Here is a 17,683-nt window from a genome sequence, read left to right as displayed (position 1 = left end):
TAACGGCAGAACCGTAGGCGCCATGGGTGCACGGGCTGTATCCCGTACCCTGAGCTGCGAGAGCTGGCCTTGGTCCACTGGCCATTCCCATCATGCCTTCTTCACTGTTAATGCGATTGGACCCCAAACAAGAATTTCCTAACTCAAAGATCATTTCCCACTAAATCAAATTCACGAGGAAATGTCTTCCCTTCCCTTCCTCCTCCCAAGAACACAGCTTTTAAAAATATGGTGTTAATGGGATTTTTAAAGCCTACTAGCTAATGTAAAGAGAGAAAGATCCTGGGATAAACAGGTTCTCCTGATGGATTAAATTACAAGCTTATTTGCAACAAGGAGGGAGATGAATGTTTATTGAGCACAGACTGTGTGCCGGGCACAGGGTCAGCATCTGTCTCCAATTGCTCACCTCTGACAATGCAGAAGGCAGCTGTGATGATCTCCCAGGTGAGGGATCTGAGGCCCAGACAGGCCAAGGGATTTGCCCAGGTCACACAGAAAGTTGTGTGCGGGCCGAGGAAGTGGGTCCAGGCCTCTCTGACTCAGATATGGGGAAGAAGTCCCCTACCCTTGGGGCTGCATGGGATTGAACGAGTCCTTTGTGGAAGCCACTGGCCTAGGGAATCAAGGTTGGTCTCTTCCCAGCCTCCCCTCACCCATCTGGATCTCTCTGCACGACTCAGCTCTGTGCACATAGTAGGTCCTTCCTCCCTAATGATTTCTGTGCTCTGTCTGTCCTTTGTTCATTCAGCCAGCATTCGTTGAGTACATACTACATGCTGGCCCTGTGCCAGAAGCCAGGGATGCCACATGAACAGATGATTACGTTGCTGCCCACGTGAGCTCCTAGTCTAGCGGGGAGAAGCAACAACTAAATAACCTCATGAATAAATGCATACTTGTCCCCTTGAAAAGTTCCACAAAGGAAAAGTGTGTGTGTGGCGGGATGGGGGAGGGAGGTTGCTCAGAGCAAGAAAAGAGAGAGAAGGGGTAAAGGCAAGGAAGGCTTCCTTGAGGTCTGAGGGCTGTACCCAGGGGAAGAAGGAGGGGTGGGAAGCATTCCAGGCAAAGGAAACAGAATGGACCAAGAACAGGTACCTGGAGGGAGAGATCCTATGGGCAGAACCAAGAGGGATGAGATAAAGTCAGATGAGCAGAGGTCAGGCCATGCAAAGGTGAAAAGGCCATAGGGAAGAACTGGGGTTTGACACCAAGATGGTAGGAAACCACTTAAGTGTTTTAAGCAGAAGTATGACATGATCAGATTTGTGGGGAAGAGACTCTAGGTCCTGAGGAGAAAAAAGATTATTGCAGGTGAGAGCTTTAGTTTGCATGGGGCTATCTGTAAGCTTGGAGGTGCTGCCTTGGTCAGGCTGGCTGGAAAGGTAGAAGGCACTGGGGCAACAACCACACAGTACAGTCTTGTAGAAAATCAACCTCCTTCTCAAATGTCTCTCTGATCTGTTTGCACTTCCTACGCATTGAGAGACTTAGTAGAAATATCTGCCCCTCTCCTTCTTTCTATTAGCATGTCCCCGACATAGTCCCCACCCCTAACCCTTACAGGCCACTTACACTCCAGGCATGGTTACATATCTCTTTCCTTCTTTGAATCTTCCAACAAGTCTATGAGGCAGATTTTATTTGGTACCCATTTTACAGAGGTGGAAATTGAGGTTCTAAGCAGAAGAGAGGAGAATCAAAGTCCCCAGGTCATTGGCCTCTAAGATACAGAACGAGAATAGAGGAGAGTTCTAGCGGGCAGATTCTTTCGGCCTTGTCATCCATTGTAAAATAAACTTGTGCTTCCTGGAAGAGCATGACAGATGCCCTCTGGCTACTGCTGAGTGTCCAGGCTGTGGGCTTTCCGAGGCAGGGACCTTCCTTATTCACCCGAATACACTCCGTAAATGGCTGGAGAAAATATTGCAACGGCCTTCTCACCGGGGTACATGTCTCCACTCTCTCTGTCCTCCAATCCCTTTGCCACCTGCTCAAAATCCCCATTATCCTAGAGTAGCAGGCAAACTCTCAGGCCTATAGGCCTCTCACCATCCAGGCTCGCGCTCATCCCTCCAGCCTTGCGCTTTGGTAAGTGGTGTCTGAGGAGCCATAAGGACATCAAAGCAAGGCTATAAATTGGAGAGCTCAGGAGGAAGGCCCGGGCCCTTCGGTTTTTCTATAAACTATTGCTGGACCACGTACCAAGTGCCAGGGACATACACAGGAACATTGTCAGTCCCCCACCTATTACCAGCCATTTGCAACCGGGCCTAGAGTTCCACCATTGGCGTTGCTCCTTTGCGTGAAGGTGTTATCTCCCGACAGCCCTTGTGAACACAGAGCAGTGAACACTCGCGCCTACACTGTACACTTTTACCTTGGCACCCCAAAAAGGCTAGGGTGTCAGGGAGCCGGAGCTCTACCAGTAATACCAGAACTCTAAGCGATGCATGGATAGGAGGGGCAAGGTTTTTTGTCTGTTTTTTTTTTTAAATTTTAGTTGACATACGATATTATGTTAGTTGGAGGTGTACAACATAGTGATTTGATGTTCAAATACTTTGCAAAACCATTACCACGGTAAGTCTAGTAACCGTCTGTCACCATACAAAGTTATTACAGTATTATCGACTACATTCTTTACGCTGAACCTTACATCCCCGTGACTTGTTTATTATTATTATTTTTATTGAAGTACAGTTGATTTAGGAGGGGTAAGTTTCGACTCCAGTGGGGATAAACAGGTAGGTCAGCCTGGGTGGGATGGTGTAATACACTAATAAACGTTTGGGGCAGGTAGGTTTGTTATTGTATTGCTTTCCCACTTTACAACTAGAGGGTCCTGATTGCTCAGTTCACAGGGGCAACCTCCCTGGGGGCCATCCTGCCAGTCAAGACGACCTCAGACTCTAAAGCTTAGAGCAGTGGTTTGCAAAGTCTCCCACAACTGAATCACAGGGCAGGATTGTAGAAGTGCAGATTCCGGAGCCTCACCCAGACCTAGCCAATCAGGAATTCTAAGGGGAGGGCCCAGGACTCTGCATTTCAGACACACTCCCCCTTGTGATTCTTAAGTCCATTGAGGTCTGATAGTCCATGACAAGGAGGAACGAAGCCCCTCAGGTGATCCTATCTATGTCACTGCTGACAGACGATGGGGAACCGGACTGTCACAGCCCTGGAAGAACTGATGGACCGCTTTCCAGATCAGGCTGCCAACAGAGGCTCATCCACAGAGCACAGAGGCCAGGGAGGGCCAAAGAGGGGGTCATGTCGGGGCCAGGCATCTCACCAGGCTGAAGTGGGGCAGATGACTGGGAAGGATGCTCCAAACAGAAGGAACAGCAGAAAGGCTTGGTGGCTGGCCACACAGTGGAGAGGGTGGGGAACCAGACCAAGCAGTTTGGAGGACCTCCCCCACCCACAACTGAGCATCGTTTGTCCTCTCTGAGCCCTGAGCATCTTTGTTTGTAAGATGAGGATAATTCCAGGTTTCATCGAGTCTACAAGGCACGTTTGTTCACATTTTTTGTGTGTCGGAAATCGAAACGCATCTTACGATGGATGGCATCTTAATTTTGGCTCACCATGGCAAAAGTACCTGCTTCCCACGGTTGAGGGGAGGATTTGATGGAAAAATGTAAGGAAAGCACCTAGCGTGGCATTTGACACACAGTAGGAACCCAGTAAGCGGGAGCTCCCTTCCCCCTAAGCTGGTGAAAGGTTTTGGGAGTTGGCTCAGAAATTTCTAAAAAGACCTCTCCCTAGTCACCTTCATTCCAAGGCCCTTTATGGACAGTAACGCCCTATAATAACCTGACTTGATGAGAGCAAGCTCTGGTGAGCTGCTTGTCAGTGCCGCTGGCCTGAATGACACAATCGTCTTTATGGGTGGAGTTCCTGTCCTGTCACCTGTGGGCTGTGATCAAAGGTCCATCCTCTCTGCATGGAGGCCCCTGCACCGGTTAATTAGACAGACTTTGCTCAGCCTTTCACTGCCTGCCTCTCAAGATTTATTCCCTGAGGAGAGAAGGAGGGTTTGTGCTCCAGGTGAGATTCTCAACCCCAGACCTCCTGTGGGGCTCATGGGACCAGGGGGATCCCTGTGTACAGGCTGTGTGACCTTAGACAAGTCACTTAACCTCTCTGGGTCTCAGTTTCTTCATCTGTAACACAGGAGAAGTAGCAATAGCATTGCTGAGGGTTCATTCATTGGTTTAACAGATATTTATTGAACACCTGCTGTGTGTCACATAGGCTCTGAAGATACAGTGGTGAACAAGGCAGTTGAGATTCCTGCTCTCATGTTGCTGGCCTCCTAGGAAGACGATAAATGAGTAGCCCTATCTGTATTACAGGAAGTCTTTGAAGACAATAAAATAGAAGGCTGAGATAACTTGTGCCTGAGGGAAGAGGGGCAGGAAGGTTAAGCCCAGCTAGTCAGGATGGTCAATGTCTAGGGGGCTTTTCTGAGGACACAACACTTGAGCTGAGACCTGAGTGATGAGATGAAGCCACTTAGGAGATCTGGGGGAAAATCATTCCAGTCAGGGTGAAGAGCAGGTGCAAAGGCCCTGAGGCCAGGTGAAGCTCGGAATACCTACAGAGCACGGCGAGCACAGGCCAGCCTAGTGGAAGGTGCGTTGGAAAAGTCCTCAGGAGCCAGATCAGAGAGGGCCTTGTGGGCAGGGCAGGAGGTGAGCTTTTATGCACTGGACGCGACACCACGGGAGGGATTCAGCCAGGGCGTGCCGCAGGGATGAGAACTCTGCCGGCTGTGAGCAAAATGGGTACAGGAAGCCCAGCTCAGTAGGTGGTAGGCCTCACTATGATTACAGCCCCTTCCCTGGGGGATGAGGAGAACCCCACAGACAGACCACCAGGACTGAGAACCAGGATGTCCACACTCACTGAGCCCACCAGTCTGTTCCTGTTATCTTAAGACCCCAAACGGTGACTCACATCATAAGACAGTCAACAGCTGATGCGCTTGGGTTAAAATTATGCAGACTGCATGTGATATTAAAAATCTAAGGAGCATATATTTCGAGCACAGGGGATGCCGAAATGTAGCTGTCTTTACTTAAGGAATTATTTGGTGTGAATGAATGTTCATCTGAGCTTTTGCTCCTGGTGGTGGGGGTGGTGGTGGTGGCGGGTGGCAGGGAACAGGTACATGCAGCTTGGTTGCTAAAAATAGGGGGATCCTCAGTCTGTTTTCATGTGATGGGTCCTGAAATATAGCCCCCGCCTTTCCTACCCCCATGTCAAGCTGAAGGTCAGGACAGATTCACAGAGACCCGCCCAGGATGAGCTTTGCCCGGGAAAGGATCTGCGGCCACAGAGGGCCTGCCCCCCGGGGGGCAAGCGCTCACACAGGGCCTCCAGAGTCCAACTCCCAGGAGTGACTCTGGCTCTCACTACCCCGTGTAATCTTGTGCTGGGATGCCAGGTCCAAGTGGCTGCTTCTGCCCCTAGACTACAGGGACAGTAGCGCCCACTGTGAGGGCTGCTTAGAGACTGGCAGTGCCAACACTCAGGGCAGGGATGTGCACTGCAAACAAGAGCTGCTTATCCCAGAGGCTCCCCTCACGCAATCGTGAGTGCTGTGGAGTTCAAGTGTGGCCAGGGGCCTTCAGAAGCTGATGGCCTCTGGCCAGTGGCCAGAATTGGGTCAGTTGGAGGGAGAGGCACTCACTGCTCGCAGAGTCCATAATGGGTCCATTTCAGAGATGGGCACATGAGCCTCGGGGTTGGGGTTAAAGGAGGCCCAGCTGAGTCTAACCTTTCATGGCATCCCCCTCTGACCTCCTCCCCTGTCTGACCTCTCTGGACCCTCCTGCCTCTCAGCTCTCCAGGCCACCCGGCTTGCGCATCCCTTTCATTCATTGCCACTCCCTCTTCATTCATTCATTTCCTCATTAATATTCAGCAATGGCCCTGGTCCTTAACTGGGGCACCTGAGGCCAGAGAGTGGCCTGCACTGGCAGGAAGCCCAGGCCGGAGATGGCTTTGCGCCCTCAGCTGTCTGAGTCCTAGGAGGTCGCGAGGACCCCAAAGGACCCCAGCTGGGCTATGCGGGAATCCCAGTCTCTGACAAGGTGGCCGAGAGTGGCTGGATAGTTTAGAGTGATGCCTGATCCTGGAACTCCTCCCGCAGGGTCCAGCTCAGGGGCAGTAGAGACCGGAGGGACAGGAACCTGGAGGGATCAGTGGGGAGCGCTCCACTGGGCTGTGACCAGGGCTGGCTGAGTGGGAACCATCCTGCGCTAAGCCCCGCCCACCCCCACCCCTGCTCTTGCAAGGAAGAGAGGAGGACTTTGACCTTTTGATAAGGTGAGAGATGCAAGGCAGCCAGCATTCAGCTGGGGGAGGCTTCAGGGTCAAAGACTCTGGGGTCAGAAAGATGTGGGTTGAAATCTCTTAGCTCAGCCACTCAGCATCCTAGGTGGCCTTGAGCGAGATCCTTTGTCCTCCTGAGCTCCCCTTTCCTCAGGTGATACCTATGTCATGTGCAAGCACACCGGGCTGCCTCCCAGCTCATGCCCTTGCAGGCCCTTCTGCCAGGTGCACCCTTCCTCAGACGTCCACCTGGCTTCCTTCCTGCTTCCCTCATAGGTCCCCTCCTCAGAGAGGCCTTCCCTGACTGCCTGGCTGGAAAGGCCACTGCTACCCACCCATCCCACTGATCTGTTTTCCCTCATTCCACATATCACCCTGGTTTCTTATCTGTCTTGTCCACTAGAATGGACTTTCCTTAGTTCAGGGGCCTCAGCTCCCTCTGAGTGTGTGGGTGGGCTGCGGACAGTACTCAGAGTGTTCCACTCTCCTCCCTGGGGGGCACAACCCACCCCTTTCAACTTCGGTGGAGGAGGGATGGGGGTAGGGATTCATGCCGTGGAGGACCCAGAATATTGCATCAATCTTCTGAGACTGGTACTAAACCTAGCTCCATTTAGCAGATGAGGAAATAAGGCTCAGAGAGGTAAAGAACTTGCTCAAGATCACACAGCGGTGGCAGAGTTGGGATGCACATCCTAACTGGCTGAGTCTAAAGACCCAGCTATTTTCTTTTGGGGAGAATTTGACCAGAGGTAATAAGAATACATAGCAAACCGGCTGCAGTGGAGATTTACAGAGAGCACAGTTTCACTTTGATCTTTCTGTCAATGTTGGCACTATTTGAAATTTCAAATTTTATTATAGCCACTATCTTTTGTATTGACAATTTTCAGAAGAGAGATGTGAAGGACAGAGTCGCCCCCAGCGGTCTCTGTCCCCAGGCACAGGGCTAGGTGGCTGGGTGGCCTTCCACCTCCCTCCCCTGCCCCACCCCTGCCCAGGAAAGGCCAGTGTTGCTGGGAGACCCTGGCGCTAGTGGGGGATGGGAGCTGGTGGCAGATGGGTGGGCACAAGGCCTTTTCAAGGCAGCTGCCAGAGTAGGGGGCCGGCTTTGTTGGGTCTTTTCAAGAGCTGTGGCCGCACACAACGGGGGCCAGGGATGCCCCCTTTCTTTGCTTTCTTCTCCTACATCTGCTTGACCACCTGTTCACCTAAAGGCTCCCAGCCCCTGGCCTTTTCTTCCTGCTGGCTCTCCTGGGCTCTACTTCCCCAGTCCCTAGGCCTCTTCCTGCTCTCCCTCCTGCAGGCCCTCAGGGGTGACTCTTCGGGGCTCCGCCACAGACCAGACAACCATTCTTCTTCCCCCAGCCCCTTCCCAGCGCAGCTGACCTTCCAGGCCTCTGCCCATTCTCTACCACCCTTAGAAGGCCCCGGCTTGCCTCTTTCCACCTGTCTATTCATACAGGGGTCTTCACACTGGGAGCTCACATAGCCCCTAAAAGAATTTTGAAAACTACCTACAGCACACAAACACTTTTAGTTGGCACCTAAATGTTTTCATCATAGAAGCAAATAGTTGCAAAGGATGTAACTTCCGGCATGCTGTATACCCAACAAGTGCTTTAAATAAAATCTCATCACAACTTTGGAGCTGTAGATTCCACTCATACATTTTCCAAAAAACTCCACCTCGCAAACTGAACAGCTGACCATCTCTGCCAAACAGTGCAGCCAGGTCTGCCTGACTTTCAGTCAGAAAACTATATGCATTTATTTTCCAGTGTGTAAACATGCTAATGCACATCTCTGCATTGCCCCTCTCTCTCTTGAATTCTGTTTCTAATTCTAAGATGGGTAAGGCATTTGACGCCTAGATAAAATAAGGCTTCGATGTCTTCTGTGTTTCTTACTGACAGTATCTTGATCTACTGCCCCAGGGATGCTCTCTCAGGAGCCGGACTCTTTCAAATTGCCTTCCCTCTGGTGCCCTGGAAGTTTTTTTTCTTTTAAACTTTTTGTTGTGAAATATAACATGCACAGAGAAGCCACATTGTGTGGGGCTAAAGCTTGCATCAAAACTAAAATGTGCAGCTCAATAATTTATCAAAAGGCAAACATCCAGGTCAAGAAATAGGACATTTCTCGCTCCCCAGAGGCCCCTCCAAACGGAACCCCTCCCTCCTGTTCAAAGTTGACCACTAGTCTGAACTTTATGATAGTCACGTCTTGCTTTTCTCTACACTTTTATAACCTACACATACCTGTTTTTCAACGTCACATAAATAAAGTCATGTCGTATGTTCTCTCTGGTGCCTGGCTTCTTTCACAGGACATTATGTTGGTGAGTCATCCTGGTTGGTATGTGGACTGTACTTCATTCTCATTACTGAATTATATTCCATTGTATGAGTATATCCCAATTTATTGACCATTCTAGTGTTGATGGACATGTGGGTTGTTCTTAGTTTGGGGCTATTTGAATAAAACTGCTAGGAACATTCATGAACAGGTCTCTGTTGGGTCTACATCTAGGAGGGTTTTGCTGGATCATGGGGGTACATGTATGTTTAACTCTAACAGATACCACCAAATGATTTTCCAAAGTGATTGTATGGCTTTACACTCCCATCAACAGTGTATGAGGGTTCCTGTTGCTCCACATCCTTGCCAGTTCTTGGTATTGTCAAAAGTTTAAATTTAGCCAATCCGGCTGGGGTGCCATGGTTATCTCATTGTGAATTTGATTTTTCATTTCCCTGATTATCGATGAGATTCAGTACTGTTTTATATATTTATTGGCCATTGGAATGTTCTTATTTTGAAATGCCTGTTTTTTTCCCCCATTTTTATACAGGCATATCTCAGAGATATTGAGGATTTGGTTCCAGAACATCTCAATAGAGAGAATATTGCAATAAAGCAAGTCACATGAAGTTTTTGGTTTCCCAGCGCATACAATTTTATATTTACACTATACTGCAGTCTGTTACGTGTGCAATAGGATTATGTCTAAAAATGGTAAACCTTAATGAAGAAAAGACTTGATTGCTAAAAAATGCTAAGCGTCATCTGACCCTCCAGGGAGTAGTAATCCTTTTGCTGGTGGAGGGTCTTGCTTCCATGTTGATGGCTGCTGACTGAGCGGCATGGTGGTTGCTGAAGGTTGGAATAGTTGTGGAACTTTCTTCAAATAAGACAACAATGAAGTTTGCCACATCAATCGACTATTCCTTTCACGAATGACTTCTCTGTAGCATGCAATGCTGTTTGATGGCATTTTACCCACTGTAGAACTCCTTTCAAAATTGGAATCAATCCTCTCAAGCCCTGCCACTGCTTTATCAACTAAGTTTATGTCATATTCTAAATCTTTTGCTGTCATTTCAACAATCTTCACAGCCTCTTCACCAGGAGTAAAGTCCATGTCAGGAAACCACTTTCTTTCTTCATCCAGAAGAAGCACATCCTCATCCGTTCAAATTTTAGCATGAGATTGCAGCAATTCGGTCCCCTCTTCAGGCTCCACTTCTAATTCTAGTTCTCTTGCTATTTCCACCACATCTGCAGTTATTTCCCCCACTGAAGTCTTGAACCCCTCAAAGTCATCCGTGAGGGTTGGAATCGACTTCTTCTAAACTCCTATTAATGATGACATTTTGACCTCTTCCCATGAATCATGACTGTTCTTAATGGTATCTAGAATGGTGAACACTTTCCAGAATGTTTTCAACTGGCCTTGCCCAGGTCCATCAAAAGAATCACTATCTATGGCAGCTATAGCCTTATGAAATGTATTTCTTAAATGAGAGGACCTGAATATCGAAATTACTCCTTGATCCATGGTCTGCAGAATGGATATTGTGTTAGCAGGCATGAAAACAACATTAATCTCGTTGTTCATCTCCATCAGAGATCTTGGGTGACCAGGTGCATTGTCAATGAGCAGTAATATTTTTAAACAAATATTTTTTCTGAGCAGCAGATCTCAGCAGTGGGCTTAAAATATTCAGTAAACCATGTTGTAAACAGATGTGCTGTCATCCAGGCTTTGTTGTTACATTCATAGAGCACAGGCATAAGAACATAGTTCTTAAGGGCCATAGGATTTTCAGAATAGTAAATTAGCATTGGTTTCAACTTAAAGTCACCAGCTGCATTAGCCCCCTAAGAAAAAAGTCAGCCTGTCCTTTGAAGCTTCAAAGCCAGGTATTGACTTCTCCTCTGTAGCTATGAAAGTCTTAGATGGAATCTTCTTCCAATATAAGGCTGTTTTGTCCACATGAAAATCTGTTTTTTGGTGTATCCACCTTGATGAATTCTCTTAGCTAGATCTTCTGGATAACTTGCCGCAGCTTCTACATCAGCACTTGTTGCTTCACCTTGCACTTTCATGTTATAGAGACAGTTTCTTTCCTTAAACTTAATGAACCAACCTCTGCTAGCTTCAAACATTTTTCTGTAGCTTCCTCACCTCTCTCAGCTTTCATAGAATTGAATAGAGTTAGGGCCTTGCTCTGGGTTAGGCTTTGCCTTAAGGGAATGTTGTGGCTGGTCTGATCTTCTATCTAGACCTCTAAATTTTCTCCATATTGGCAAGAAGGCTCTTCCGCTTTCTAAGCATTCATGTGTTCACCGCTTTCTAAGCATTCATGTTTTTTTTTTTTTTTTTTTTTTTTTTTTTGGTGGTACGCGGGCCTCTCACTGCTCACTGTTGTAGCCTCTCCCGTTGCGGAGCACAGGTTCCGGACGCGCAGGCTCAGCGGCCACGGCTCACAGGCCCAGCTGCTCCGCGGCACGTGGGATCTTCCCGGACCGGGGCACGAACCTGTGTCCCCTGCATCGGCAGGCGGACTCTCAACCACTGTGCCACCAGGGAATCCCTGAAGTAGCACTTTTAATTTCCTTCAAGAACTTTTCCTTTGCACTCACAGCTTGGCTGACTGTTTGGCACAAGAGGCTTAGCTTTCAGTCTGTCTTAGCTTTTGACATGCCTTCCTCACTAATCTTAATCATTTCAAGCTTTTGATTTAAAGTGAGACATGTATGACTCTTCCTTTCACTTGAACACTCAGAGGCCATTATAGGGTCATTAATTGGCCTAATTTCAATATTACTGTGTCTCAGGGAATAGGGAGGTCCGAGGAGAGGGAGAGAGACAGGGGACCAGCTGGTCAGTGGAGGAGTAAGAACACATGACATTTATCAATTAAGTTCTCTGTCTTATAATGTTGGCAGTTCATGGCACTCCCAAACAATTATAAGAGTAACAAGAAAGACCCTTGATCACAGATCACCATAACACATATAATAATAATGAAAAGTTTGAAATATTGCAAGAATTACCAAAATATGACACAGAGACACAAAGTGAGAAAAAGCGCTGTTGGAAAAATGGTGCCGATAGACTTGCTAGACACAGTGTTGCCACAAAACCTCAAACTGTAGAACATTCAGTATCTGTCAAGCACAGTAAACAAAACTGAATAAAGTGAAGTATTCCTGTATTGAGTTGTTAGTCTTTTTCATATCAATTTGTAGTTGTATTTATTCTGGAAACAAATAAGTCCTTTGTTGGTTATATGTGTATGATATATATTTCCCACTCTGTAACTTACTTGCCTTTTAATTTTCTCATTAATATCTTTTGACAAAAAGAATGTTCACTTTTACTGTAGTCAATTTTATCGATCCATTTTTATGGTCAGTACTTTCTGTGTCTTGTTAAAGAATGTTTCTATCACTTTGAGGTCATCGAGACATTCTCTTACGTTATTGTCTAGAAGTTTTCCTGTTTTGCCTTTAACATGTAGATCTATAATTCCCCTGAAATTGATGTTGTGAGTGGTGTGAGGTAGGGATCAAGTTTCTTTTTTTCCTATATAGGTATCCAATTGGCACAGCACTAGTCATTGAAAAGATGTTCCTTTTCCCCCACTACTTGGTAATGTCACATTTGTCAAAAAACATGAGTCCATGTATGTCTGGCATCTGTCTCTCTTCCATTGGTCTATTTGTCTATCCTGTACCAATACCACACTATCTTAGTCACTTAGCTATATAATAGGTATTGGCATCCAGTAGAGCAAATCCTTCTACTTTGTTCCTTTTTATCAAAAAATGTATTTTTCAAAAAATGGCTATCCTTCACTCTTTGTGTTTCCACACAGGCTTTACAAACTTGTTTTCCAAGTTATAACACATACTACATACACACACACGCGCACACCTGTTAGGATTTTGATTGGGGTTGTATGCATTGAATCTATAAATCAGTTTGCAGTGAATTGATTTCTTTAAAATATGGGATCTTCAATTCATGAATGTGATATATCATTCCATTTAGTTTTTGGATTCCTCTCAATAATGTTTTACAGTTTTCTGAGTATTTTTTGGGTGAACCAATTTTTTTAAAACTCTGAAGTGAGTGATAGTACAGGCAACATTTGGATATGGCAACATCATGAAGACAGCAATGTTCCCAGAATATTTTTCGGTACCTCCTGCCAGCTTGGTATCAAGGGGACTTCAAGCTGTGCCTGGGCCCTCCCCCAAGGCCCACTTCCCTTGCACGCTTTGCACACTCTGAAGCTGACCCAGGGCTGGGACTTAGTAAATATGCATGAACTAAGCACTGCCTGCCACACTCCCATCCCACAGCGTTCAACTCATTGCTTGAAAACTGACAACCCAATCCATGCCAAAATGCTAAGGACCGGTCAGGCAGTGGTTCAGCTACTAGATAAAACTCTACCTTTGAAAAGTAGTCTATTGAGTCCTTTACCATTAGAAAAGTTTTGTACATGCTCATTACAGAACATTTAAAAATTACCCACAGATAGAAGGGGAAAAAAACACCCATATTCCTTATTACTCAGAGAAAATGACTTGTCATGTTTTGACGCATTTCCTTTCACCTTGTTTTTACACGCATTGTTCACCTTTTCTCATTTAACATTATGACGTAAGCTTTCTCTCCTGTGACTCCAGACTCTTCAGAAGCATCACGGCCAGGAGCTCTGTAAGGTTCTGTGAGCAACACCTGTTTACTGAACATTACCTGTGGTAGGAGACGTTTGTGAAGTCATACTGGCGTACACAATGTGTACTGAAGAACTCTGGGCGTTTCTTAGCTTAGTCCCTATCCGTCTGGGATTACCTCCTCAGGATAGATGCTTAGAAGTGTCTTTCAGACTCAAAGAATGCAAACAGAATCTTATGAGGCATTTCAAAGCAGGAGTTAGAACCTGTAACCGTGGCTGCCCGCGGCGCATGTGTTTCTTGGGAACTCACTATTGCCAGACACCCCTGTAAATGCTTCAGGCCTGTCAGCTCATTCCCTCCTCACAAACCTCTCAGGGAGTTCCTATCATTTGTCCCGTTTCACAGAAATAGAACCTGAGGCACAGAGAGTTGGAGTGGCTAGCCCAAGGTCACAGGCAGTGCGTACCCAAGCTGGGATTCGAACCCAGGCACTCTGCCCCCAGGGCTCCCACCCTTAACCACTCCAGGAGGATGGAGGATAATGTGGACTCTTCTCCACATGCTTGCCTCCTCTCATGGTCTCCTTCCTCTTGGTCTAAGGAGCCTCTTCCTTCTGCAGGTGAGGGGTCAGTGAGAGTGAGGACCCGACTATAAGGGTCCCACAACTGGCACGAGTTCCCTGAGTCCAGCTGTGTGACACGGGCAAATCCTTCCCCTCTCTGAGCTTCGGTTTCTTCATCAGTGAAAAGGGCGAAGAGGCCACGAAGCGAAATGCTCGGTGAACTGGACAGCGCTCCCGGGTGCTGGGCTTCCACGGCCAGTGCGTTGGCACCAGCTCTCAGGGCCACCTCCCAGTCACCCACCTCTGCTGGCTCGGGTCCCATCTCCTCCCATCCCACCTGTACTGCCTGATCCTCTCCAGCCAGCGAGGGTGCGACCCTAGGTCTGGCGCAGAACGGGTGCTCCTGCAATTGTTGGGGGACTGAGTTTTAAAGAGCCCTCGTGAGATTTCACCCAGTTATGGGACAAGTGGGGGCAGAGTAAGCAGGGACCAGAAATTGTTGGGGGAAGGAGTGGGAGATAAAAGAGGGTATTTATCTTTCTATATCTATACTTCTGATAGAATTAATGGTCCTTGTTTCACGAGAGTTTAGCCTGTCACTGACATAAGGGCAAGTCACAGGGCAAGTAAGAAGGCGAATCACTATTTGAACCCTGGTCTGTGGGACCAAATCCTGGACTGCCAACCTGGTCCTGTGCATCCGACTGCAGTGTTGCAATACGCGCAGCCTGAATATCACAGTCCAAGACGAATCCCATCTGATCCCCAGTAAACCCAGAAACTGATTTTTCCTGGCCATTTTACAGATGAGGACACTGAGGCCTGCCTGAGGCCTCAGTTGTGTAAGTGCTGCAGCCTCGAGTTGATCCTGGGCTTTCCAAGTCCCAATCGGTACCAGAGCTCCCCCAGCCACACGGCACAGACACCTTCCCTCAGGCTGGGCAGACGATGATGAAGAAACCTCTGAGCGTGAACCAGACCATGGTGAGAAGCCTCCAGCACGGGCTGGGGTGGCTTTATGGATTCCCTACATAAACAAGGAATAGCGTCCCTCAGCATAGAGAGCAGACAGAGGCCCCAGCCTTTCTCTTCCTGAGACAGTAACAGTGGTTGTTGAGATGAAGAGCCTGGTCTGAGCCAGTCTCCATGCCAGGCTCTGGGGCAACGGAAGGGCCACTGGCCTCATTTACTCTTCCCAATAGTCAGAGAAACAGACCCTGTCCCCCGTCCTCACTTTTCAGGGGGAGAAACTGAGGCTTAGTGAAGGAAGTTGCTGGTCAGAGGCCACATGGCCAAGAAAGGGCAAGCCAGGGGTTTTGAACAAGTCAGCCCGGCCTCAGGGTCCAAACCATACCGTGCTGCACCTGCTGTGGCCCCTGGTGGCATCCTCCCACCACCTCACCCCCAACTTGTCCCACCAAGGTCTGCCTCTGTTCTCTGGCCTTTACCAGCCTCACTGCGCTCCTGGCAACGCCTCAAGAAATGCAGCCCAATCGCGTTTTACACTGCAGATGTGTTTTGGAGAAAAAGTGTGCTCCACACTGGATCTTATTCCAAACTCGCGGTAATTCTAACCTCAGGCCATTTGGACTGAGCCTCCACTCTGCGCAGATCCCTTCCCAGGCTGCTTCGCATTTCATTCCCACACTGGGAACGACTGTCCTCATTCTACAGATAAGGAACTTGAGGCTCAGAGCAGGCACGTGACATGCTCAAAGACCCTCAGCTAGGCAGTAGCGGGCTGGGTGTGCACCCAAGCCAGGGGCCCGGAGCTGGACTCTTTCCCTCTGCACCATCTCCCATCAGAGCCGGAGGAAGACCTGGGTCTGCCCCCCAATCCTGGAGCCCACCGAACCCACTGGTGGTGCAAGTGGCCTGGCCTCCTGGACCAACACGGCCTTGCGCATTAAGATACACACATCCCAGCTGTCCCAGATCCCAATCTGCCTCAAATCCCTGACAACCAGGTTCCTGCTGCAGCCCACATGGCCCCAGAGCCTCCGTGATTCCCCTGATGCTCTCTGGCCAGTGCAGGGCCAGCTGAGGGAGGTGAAGATTGCCTGAAAGACCCCAGGGCCACAGGAAGCCAAGCGTCCCAGGCCTGCCAGGCATAACCCACGCTTCACACGGCCTGCAGTGGCACCACTGGGCCCCAGGCTGGCATAACCCCTCCTGTCCCCTGCTCAGGCTCCCCAGACCTGGCAGCTCCTGACCCAGCTCTGAGGAGCTCCCCCAGGACATGAGACACCACAGTGTTCAAGGCCAAGAGAAGCAGCTTCTTCTACTGTCCCACCCCATGTCCCCACTCTGTTCCCTTCCTCTAGAAGAAATGTCCTCTTCCCCAAGCAACTGACCCCAGGAATAACAAGAGTTACTAATTAATAATAATGGTGGCTTAGTTTTATTGTGCATTTACCGTGTGCCAGGCACTGTTCTAAGCACTTGACATGTATTATCTCATTTAATCCTCAAAATAATCCTATGAGGCTAGTACCCTTATTAGCCCATTTTACACGAGGGGAGTGAGGCACAGAGAATTTGAGTAACATGCTCAGGGTCACACATCTAGATAGGAGGGAAGCCAGACTATGAAGCCAGGTAGTCTGGTTCCAGAGACTGAGCCCTTAGCCAGCACATCATCTGTGGATGAGATCCAACCCCTGTCCCTGGGGTTTATCTATGGACTCATCAATTCATTCATGGATTAAACACTTACTGACCACCTATTCTGTGTCAAGCACTTTGCAATCATAATCTCATTGAAAGTTTATAGCGCCTATCAGGTAGGCGTTACTATCATCCTCATTTTACAAATGAGGCAACTGATGTCCAGAGAGGTTAAGTAACTATGCAGAGACACATAGCCAACAAGATTCAAGGTAATCAAGTAAGTAGCCTAGCTAGGATTTGGCCCTTTCCACATTCATTATTCCAGTTTTTCTTTAAAAGTCCATGTCCCCCTGGTGGGTTCTCCACAGCTCTAGGAAGGCAGCAGGGAAGAGTGGGCTCTCCCAGGGCCAGGACAAGCTGTGCGCTGGACCCTGGGATGGATCAGCACAGGCCTGCCCTCAAGTTGCTCTAGGTAGGATGGGCTGGGCTCTTTGCAAACTCTCAGCCACCTGAGGGGCCAACAGGAGGAACACACAGACTCTGGGGTCAGAGCAGGCTGGGCTCCTGTTCGGGTCCTGCCCTCTTGGCTCCGTAGATTTGGGCAAGTTGCTGTACCTCTCTGAGCCTCCCAGCATGTCATATAGGAGGGAGATGATAATGGCCCCTACCTCTGCTGGAGGGGATGATAATTTTAAAAGGCAACAAATACAAGCAACTCCTTAACAACCCTTCACTCCTTTTCTCACTCATAGGGCTTTTATGAGGATTAAATAAATCAGAACCTAACATGTTCAGTCATACTGCTCTCTGCCTATGTGACCGGGGCCTTGCTACCTACACTCTCTGGGCTTTGGTTTCCCCATCTATAAAATGGGCATATTAATAATACTACCTCCTAGGGTTGTTGTTAGCTTAATATATCTAAAGGACTCAAAACAGCATCCAACACTCAATAAATGTTAGCTATCACTGCATCGTAATTATCATTGTAACTGCACAGTAAGTGCAAGTTGTTGGGATCATAAATTGATTTCAATTCACCCCCTGCCTCAGGCTTCCATCCCATGGCCATCACGACCACGTGTCTCAGAGCATCTAAGCTCTGTCCTTGTGTTATGAGAAAGCTGAGTCCAGGACACCCATGACCCCAGCCTGTGGCAGAGAGGCCTTCACTGGATTTCAGGA

This window comes from Phocoena sinus, chromosome 3, assembly GCF_008692025.1.
Source record: "Phocoena sinus isolate mPhoSin1 chromosome 3, mPhoSin1.pri, whole genome shotgun sequence".
NCBI lineage: Eukaryota > Metazoa > Chordata > Mammalia > Artiodactyla > Phocoenidae > Phocoena > Phocoena sinus.
Note: the sequence above shows the minus strand (reverse complement) of the source record.